At 37.1% G+C, this 9,413-nt stretch overlaps 1 pseudogene; it reads left to right on the top strand.

Moving 5' to 3' along the window:
• The first annotated feature begins 551 nt into the window (after positions 1 to 551).
• Positions 552 to 1,093, top strand: LOC123249548 (annotated as a pseudogene).
• The last annotated feature ends 8,320 nt before the right edge of the window (positions 1,094 to 9,413 follow it).

Here is a 9,413-nt window from a genome sequence, read left to right as displayed (position 1 = left end):
GGATTGGAACTATTATAATCATACAATGTGTTTTTATAATTTGGCATTATTTAACTATTCCAATCACTTCATGATCTGAGTGCACAAAGAGATCATTCTGAAATGACTGTTGCACAGATTTAACCATATCATTGCCCTATCCAAAAATCCCTATTTCCTCCAGGATCAAATATAAAATACTAGATTTGGCTTTCAAAGTCCTTCGAAATCTCCATCACATTTGTTGTATTCTCCTTTGTATCAATTATTTAGGTATGTGTCTTTTCCCCCTGTAAAGAAAGGTGTGTCCTGAAGGACAGTAGGACCCACCTGAACCCTTCTTGTGTGCCATTAATGAAGTACTAAATTCTCTGATCAGGGATCGCTCTTTGATGAGACGTAAAATCGAGAGTCGATCGGTGCAGACTGATGACGTAGAGGGTGGGGCCGGAAGTGGCCCTCCGGTAGGGGCTGTTCATGGCGGTTCCAGGATCTCCGGCACATTTACAAGTTGTAGGGTTGAGCCTGGCGGAAGTTGAGGCGGCAGAGATTGAGGTCTGTGCTGGTGTGAAATGACCGAGTACGAACTGGTGGTGGTCAGAGCTGGTGGTGGTGGGAAAAGCGCCTTGACCGTCCAGCTCATCTAGAATCACTTTGTACACGAGTATGATCCTACTATAAAGGACTCCTATCGAAAGCAAGTCGTTATTGATGGTGAAACCTGTTTGTGGGACATACTCGACACAGCTGGACAGGAAGAGTATGGCGCTATGAGAGACCAGTATATGAGGACAGGCGAAGGCTTTAAAAGCTCTGTGTGTTTGCCATCAACAATAGCAAATCATTTTCAGATATATAAACCTCTACAGGGAACAAATTAAACGAGTGAAAGACTGATGATGTGCCAATGGTGCTGGTGGGAAATAAGTGTGATTTGCCAACCAGGACAGTTGACACAAAACAGGCTCATGAACTAGCCAAGAGCTATGGAATTCCCTCCATTAAAACCTCAGCCAAGACCAGAGAGGGTATTGAAGATGCTTTTTACACACTGGTAAGAGAAATACAACAATACCGCATGAAAAAACTCAAAGGTAGCAATGAGGGGACTTAAGCTTGTCCAGGTCTCTCAGGTAGTCATGTAACCAAATTGAGTTTGGAATTTCATCCTCAGAAAAGAGCCACCTTTTGAGCTGCACTGACACCCTGGTCCTGACTGACCTCATCTTCAGGCTCCCTGTGAAGCCCCTAGATCACCACAGTGTTCTCCTGTCTGTTTTCTACCTGAGAAATTCTCAGAACAACTACCTCCTCACTTGGTTGTCTGACCAGAGAAACGCACTCCTCCTTACCAGCATGTCTTCTCCCTGGGCTTTTTCTCTCTGGGCTTTTTGGGTTTTTTTCCTATCTAGGTTTTTCATTTGAAAAGAAATTCATACTCTGAAACAGAGAACCAAACTGTCGAAATGCTGTTGGAAACAGTATATTGAGCTCCAGAGTACCAACCATCGATGTATTTTCTTTTTTCAGTGTTTATATTTGGAGCAATGTTATGAATAATTTTTGTTGAAGTCACTGTCTGGTTTTGCTTGTGATGTTTTCTGCCACATTTGCTAAGCTGGCATCTGCTCCGTCTTTCCCCAGTATGAAAGCTTACTCAAGCTCAGCTGTAGTATCTATTGCTAATATTGGATTTTATGTCTGCTCTGCTTTGCCTCTACTTTTATGTGATTAGAAATGCCTTTCCTAATGAAGTGCCTTTTTCCTAGAAGTGATTTGTAGAAGTTTCCTTTTTTATTCTCTGAGGAAATCAGTCAAAGGAGTTGGTCTCTCATAAACGATTACACATTAAAACGAATATATCAGAGAGTGGCTATGGCCAGTCCACTGGTGTAGGATGGACAAGCAGGCATGTCTGATATGCCATATCTTTATCATCTCAGATATGCTGTGCCTGGTTTCCCAGTGACCCGTTTATGGAATCTACAGGGAGAAATCTGAAACTAGAAATATTTAAGAAACTTTTTACTTAGCCTCCACTTTTTGGGGGCCCTATCCCCCCATTTATTGCCTACAAATTGTACATGCAATTTGTTATTTGTGTTTCCTTTAGCTTTATTCTTGTACAGAAGATAAAAATATTAGCACTTAAGAAACAGCCAGCCATTATATGCTAATTTGGACCATGCATTTACAGTCAGATAGGCTTTTTAATAATTTAGATAAGACTTTCTTCAAAAGGTGCAACCAATGATCTTCAAGTGTTAAATGCAATATATTTAACAAAATGAATAGTAAGCAATTAAATTTTATTTTTATCAATTTCACTACATTCATCTGGCTTTTATATGGACTATTATACACATTATTTGGGGGACAAGGTGTGCCTTGCCATCCCGAGCTAGCTAGTTTGTTTACTTGGCTAGAGTATGGTGCTAAAGAGACCAGGGTCACAGGTTTGATACTAGTGATAGCCATGTATTGCCATGAAAAGAAAAACTGCCACAGTCACAGACTATACGCCTAATTCCAGATAATTTTATCATCTTGGGTATATGCAACTCTTGGATTCTGTGAGTCTGTGTTCCCTTTGGAGGACAGAGTCATTGTTACTATATGAATTGCCTAAGATTAGGTTGAGGCATAGCATATCAGTCCATCATTTATTAAATGTCTGCTATGCCCTGTGTCTGCTGTGTAAATAAAAACGTGAGACAAAATGAACAATCCATGAGCCATAGGGAGCCATACAGTTACAAGTTTCACGTAAAGTGTCTGTTACTCTACAAGCCATTTCTTCATTACATTGTCAGCACAGTTGGTCTAAACTGGGCCAAAATCCAGATTTAGAAATGTTTTCCTATTAGATCCTTGTTAAACTTGGGCATTGTAACTGGCTCGATGAGGTGATGAACCTTACTGTTGTGAGCCAGTTAACGTCTAAGGTAGTCAGATTAAAAGTATGCCTTTAGGATGTTTGTGGAAGCTGAGAACCTGCCTACAGTTACCTTGAATTCCAAGAGCTCAGCTTCCCCCAAGTTAAATGTTTAGTCAGCTGTTACAAATTTGGTATTCCTTTGCAACTGGTATTTGCTGTTAAAGGTTACGAGTTCAAGAGTGTGAAGATAGAATATCCTATTTGGCTGATGCTACCCTGTTTACTACATAAGTGTTTCTATGAAGTGCCGTTTATATTCAAACAGCTTGGTATAGATTCTTGGTGATAAAGTACTAAACTTGAAGCATCACAGTATGGGGCTTGTGAAAGGTAGAATTAAGAACAAAAATGTTCTATGGATCCCAAGTATAGTCCTAAAACTGAATTCCTTCCTCTTTAACCTTAGTGATATGTGATTTTTAAAAAATTCAACATATTCATGGGAATTTTTCATATTCTTTCTTTCTCCTGAATTTCAGTAAGAGTAACCTAATTTTATCTTAACTTTGGAAAATTTCTTTTTCTTCTGAGTCTTCCATAATCCTTTAAACCTAAATGTAGCATGTTTGCCTCCTAAGACACATGAAACAAGTGAAAAAAAAATAGGTAGTTTAACTTAATAATATGACCTGAAGAATCACAAAGAAGAAAAAGGCATTCACTGGAATAAATGTTAAGTTTTGGTCATTTGTATTTGTAACTGACAATATTTTAGTTTATCTTTCATCTTTACCACTAGATGTCATGTAGTTATGTGACCCTAGGTAAGTCATTAGACGTCTGGGCCTCAGCTAGGATAGAATTGGGCTCTAGAGACCTTTTCAGTTCCAACAGTTTGTAATTCTACCAGCATGTAACTAATGTTTTTCATATCATTTTGTTTTCCAAAGGAACCATTTGGTTCAAAAAGGTATTTTCCATGTCAAAGTATCTGTCACACAGATTTCTAAATAACTAGTGACAGAATTCAAGAGTGACCTTGGAAAAGAATTTCAGGTCATTCCTGTGACTGTTTTTAGGATAACTCCTAAATGGGTTAGGGGGCGGGGATTGCCTCATTAGGAGTTATATAACATATATTTTTGTGCTACCAAATGCAGGAAAGTATATTAATTGTGCAAACCTGCTGTTTAAACTGGAGCTTATTGGCCTCCTTGGTCCTACACAAAAGGGCTAATAGATTTAAGTTAATTTTTTTATTTGAATTTAAAGTTGATTATTGTTCTTGTTAAATGATTTTTTTAAGTAAAACTGGAAATTCATTGGTTATTTTTAAAAAATCAATAGGCTCTGGGTACTTAATTCCCTTGCTACCTAAATACCACACTGTGGATTATTGATTAATTCATAACCAGTTTAAGCACCTACACGATACCCTTACACTTGGCCTCTTAATGGCAGAGAATGATCACTAGATAGATAGGGTTAGAAGGAGAAAGGATAGGGGGCAACTGGGTGGCTCAGTGGATTGAAAGTCAGACCTAGAAATGGGAGATCCTAGGTTCATATCTGGTCTCAGACACTTCCTAGTTGTGTGACCCTGGGCAAGTCACTTAACTTCTTGCCTAACCCTTACTGCTCTTCTGCCTTGGAACCAATACATGGTATTGATTCTAAGACAGAAGATAAGGGTTTATGAGAGAGACAGAGACAGAGAGAGAGATAGGTTACACTCCAATTCAGGCTCAGTTTCTTGGAGGAAAGTCTGCACCTCCACATAGCCCTTCCAAGAGATCATTGGCATCAAGGAACTAGCAAATTAAGTAGATCAAGTAGAGGGATTCCTGGATTAATTAGGTTGGTTTGGGAACCAAACAAGAGCTAAAACTGAGGAGTAACAAGAGTGAGCCATAGGGCACTAAACCCAAACTGTGTCCTTTCTGAGCATTGCAAACTATTTGGACTATTCAGAAAAGCAAGGGGGAGAGCCTGACTGATGACTATATTAAGTTGAGGGAAAGAGAGGAGCAACTGTCTTATCAGGCTCAAATTATTTCATCTTAAGGAAAACCCTCAAACTAGAGTAATACAATAAAAACGAATGACTAGAGTCATCTGGGGAGGATGGGGCTTACCCTATCAAAAAGGATTTATTAAGCATCTTGTGCTAGGTAATAGGGATGCAAAGATAACAATTGAAACAATTCCTATTCAAAGGAGTTTACATTCTAATGAGGGACCCAGAGATGTATATAAGTGTACACAAAGTAAAATATAAAGTGAGTTAATTCAAGCATATACAAAGTAATTAATATACATATACAAGGTAGTCTAGGAAGGAGAGGAGAATACTAGCAGTTGGGAGGCCAAGAAAAGCTTCACGTTGAAAGTTGTACTTTAGCAGCATCTTGAAGGAACAGGGCAAAGGTTAAGATGGAGTGGGATGTGGGATAATCTGTCAAAAGGAGATTGAGTATCATGCATAGATAGACAGTGAGATGGCCAGTTTGGCTGGATTGCAGATTGAGGAAGTAAAAGTAAAGTCCAATGAGACTAGGAAGATAGATTGGTGACAGGTTGTAAAGGGCTTTAAAAGCTAAACAGAAGAATTTCTATTTTATCCTAGAAGCAATAGGAAGTCACCATATGGTCAGATCTGTGCTCAAGGAAAATTATTTTAGCAGAACTTTGTTACATGGACTAGAGTGGAGAGCTGAGCAGAGATATTTAGAAGGAAGTTGCAATAATCCAGTCAAGAAATGTTGAGAGCCTGAACTAAGGTGGTAGCCTTGTGAGTAGAAGGGACTGGATGTAAGATACATTGGGAAGGTTTAAATGGAAAAACTTAACAACTGATTAGATATGTAGGGTGAGAGAATGTGAAATTAAGGTAATGGTGAAGTTAGGAACTTGGGACATTGAAAAAATGCTTTTGTCTTTGACAGAAATAGAGAATTTTAGAAGAAAGAAGAGTTTGGGGGTAAAGATAAGTTGTATGAACTATACAATAGCCAATTGGTGATTCAGAATTGGAACTCAATGGAGAGATTGAAGGTAGTTCTATAGAAGTCACTGACATAGAATTGATCATTAAACCCTTGCCAGCTGTTGAGGTCACTAAGAGAGAGAATACAGAGAGAGAAGAATAAGAGACCAAAGACAGAGCCCAGGAAAATGTTCCAGATGAACCAGCACTAAGAAGAAGCAGTTAGATGAACAGGAGAACCAGGAAAGAGTAGGATCACAAAAGCCCAGGGATCAGACATTATCCAGGAGGAAAAAGAATCGTCAACAGGGTCAAATGAAAAATTGGTCAGCTCCATTTAACATAGTTCATGACACATCCCTCTCCAGCCACCCAAATAGGGTCATGAAGAGTTGGACACAAATACAATAAATTCCAATTAGTAAAATCCTTCTTTTTAGTAGAAGATGCTTACAAATTGGATGAGTACATTTTATTTTTATTTTATCTGAGATGGTCAATTTCACTTTGTTTCCATATCACTTTTGTTTGTTTTGTTTTGCAGTTGTAAAGCAAATATAAGAAATTATGGAAAATAGTGATGAAATCGCCATTGTGGGAATAGGATGCAATTTCCCAGGAGGTGAGTATGGTAATAATTCAATAGGATTTTCAAACTTATAAAATATATTAATATTAATATCCAATGCTTCATTTATAAAATACTTTTAAAAAGGAGTTTGACTTCCCAATATGCTTTAAAGATGTGTAAGAAGTTCAAATTCTTTTAGTCTGATATTCTGAGGCTCACTATGTGAAACCTTTCCTTTTTCTCCCTTCCCTCCAATTGTAACAATTCTCTTCCTCCTCAAATTGCCTTGTATGTGCTTAGCTATGTGCTAGTTGTGTCCCCTGACCTCCATTCCCTGGTAAATGCCAGCTCCTTGAGTCTTCTTGACTTCAAGCCCAGCATTGATAGTAGCAATATCAATAGAAACAAGACATATGTCCAAGACATTGTGATTATGGAAGTCTCTCTCTAAGCATGATATTAAATTTAACAAACATTTGTTAAGGTTCTACTACATATGGGGCACTAGAACATTTAAAAAAATAAAAATATAAACCCCAGGGGCAGGTAGATGGCTCAGTGGATAGAAGCCAGGACTGGAAATGGAAGATCCTAGGTTCAAATATGACCTCAGACACTGCCTAGATGTATGATCCTGAGCAAGACACTTAGCCCCAGTTGCCTAGCCCTTACCGCTCTTCTGCCTTGGACCTGATATGTAGCATTGATTCTAAGACAGAAGGTAAGGGTTTTTATTGTGCTTTTCAGATGCATTTACTTTATATGTTAATATCCATCACAATATTTTTCAGGTAGATAAATTCCCTCCAACTCCTATTTCTTTTTTGCTTAGATTTGTATGGCCTTTTTGGTTGTTGTTATAGCATATTTTTTAGAAATTTTTGCCATTATAAAAGTATCAATCAACAAGCATTTGGTAAATTTCTATTATGTGTCAGGCTTTGTGCTAAGCACCAATGATACAAAGACAAAAATGAAACTATCTCTGTCCTCAATCAACTTATAGTCTCTCTCTATATATGTGTGTGTGATACATGTTATATATGATATACATGCAAATGTATGTCATGTATATGTTGTAGGGATGTGACATATTTATTTATATGTAAAACATTCACAAAGGCAGTTTCTTGGGATAGACACTAGCAGTTTTGGAGATTTTCTAATCTCTCAAGGCTTCAAATAGAAGAATGGGTCTTACAATAAGCTTAAAAGGAAATCAAGGAATAAATTTGATTGAAGGCATTACAAGTAATTATATTAAAAAATGGGAAAATTGCATTATTTTAACAGGAGAAGGAATTGACAGTTTCTGGCAAGTACTTGTGGAAGGTCGAAACTGTACAGTAGAAATACCACATGAAAGGTTTAATGTTGAAGAATGGTATGACCCCGAAGAGAACAAACCTGGTAAAAGCTTAACAAGATGGGCTGCTCTTGTTGAAGGGTAAGATCTTTCCTAGAATTTCTATAAATGTATTTATTATAAATCCAATTATTCAAAACCAGACTTCATTCTTAAAATCCTATTAAAGGTTCTCATTTAATAACTTGCATTAACTTCCTCTGATTTCTTCTTACTTTCCTGTTCCTTCTTTTTACTTTTTTCTAATCAATCCCATGCAATAAAATTCAATGAACATTTATTAAGGATTATCTGTGCTATAAGACATTGTGGTAAGGATTACAAAAATGAAAAGGGACACTGTATATTCCTTAAAGGAGTTTACCATTTAATAGGAGTGTAAAGAAAAGGAATAAGATATATTTATTCAAATAAGTACTATGTAAGGTGTGATGAGGAAAATCTCATTAATTTTGCCAGAATAACATATGAGGCTTTTGAAGACATCTCCCAATGGAAGGTATTTACATCCCCATATATGACATCTCTTATGCAAGTTAGGAGTTCTCATGGTATGAGGTACTACTTGACTCATTCACACATCATTGAGGATGATAGCTATGATTTTACTAGGCTAAAACTAGTAGGAATTACACTCTAGGATAAATTCCAAGGTGTCCCTCAGACCGAGAGATGGCAACATTGGAGAAGCAAGGCAGAATAACCTGGGAGTTCCCAAAGGAGAGCTACATGACCCCAAAAGAAAAAGTTATATCAACTGAGAGTTGGTACCAGCCAAGGACAACTGGAGAATGGTGAGAGTTCTTAGATGCAGTGTTTTTTAGAGGTGCTATGAGAAAGCAAGGTGCTATGAGAAATTCAAGAAAGGAAAAATTACTTTGAGTTGGAACAGAGGGAAAAGGGTATTGGAAAGACTTCATGAAGGAGGTAGCAACTGAGCAGGGCTTTGACTGAAAGAACTTTCACAAACAGTGGGAGGTGAAGACTTTTCCAAATATAACTGATATTGAATATAAAAGTAGAGGTGGCAGAAGACAAGATGAGAATAAATAAATTTATTTAAGTTTTAACTTTGTCTGAGATCATGATTGCAACCCCTGATTTTTTTTTACATCAGCTGAAGCATAATAAATTCTACTCCAGCCCTTTTTTTACTGTGTGCGATTTCCTCCATAAGAAGTAAAAAATACCTTATTAAATATCTTATAACTAGTCTCTCATATTTTCCTTTTTCTATTTCTTCTGATTCTTATATGTCAGATTTTCTATTTAGTTCTTGTCTTTTAGTTCATTAAATATCTATTTTTTTCCCTTGCTGGGTAGGTTATTCTTGATTGCAGATCCAACCTCTTTGTTCTTTGGAATATTGTATTCCATGCTCTCTAAGTCTTTTATTGTAAAAGCTGTTAAATTTTGTGTTGTCCTGACTGTAGTTCCACAGTATATAAATTGTTGCTTTCTAGTTGCTTGTAATATTTTCTCTTTTACCTGGGAGCTTTAAACTTTAGCTCTAGTGCTCATGTGAGTTTTCATTTAGGGATCTCTTTCGGGCAGTAATCAGTGAATTTTTTTCAATTTCTGTTTAACCCTCTAGTTTAGAACTCCAGGGCAATTTTCATTAATAATTTTTTAT

Source organism: Gracilinanus agilis, chromosome 5 (assembly GCF_016433145.1).
Source record: "Gracilinanus agilis isolate LMUSP501 chromosome 5, AgileGrace, whole genome shotgun sequence".
In the NCBI taxonomy this organism is placed as follows: domain Eukaryota; kingdom Metazoa; phylum Chordata; class Mammalia; order Didelphimorphia; family Didelphidae; genus Gracilinanus; species Gracilinanus agilis.
The sequence above is the reverse complement of the archived record's forward strand: the minus strand, read 5'-3'. Positions and strand labels throughout refer to the sequence as shown.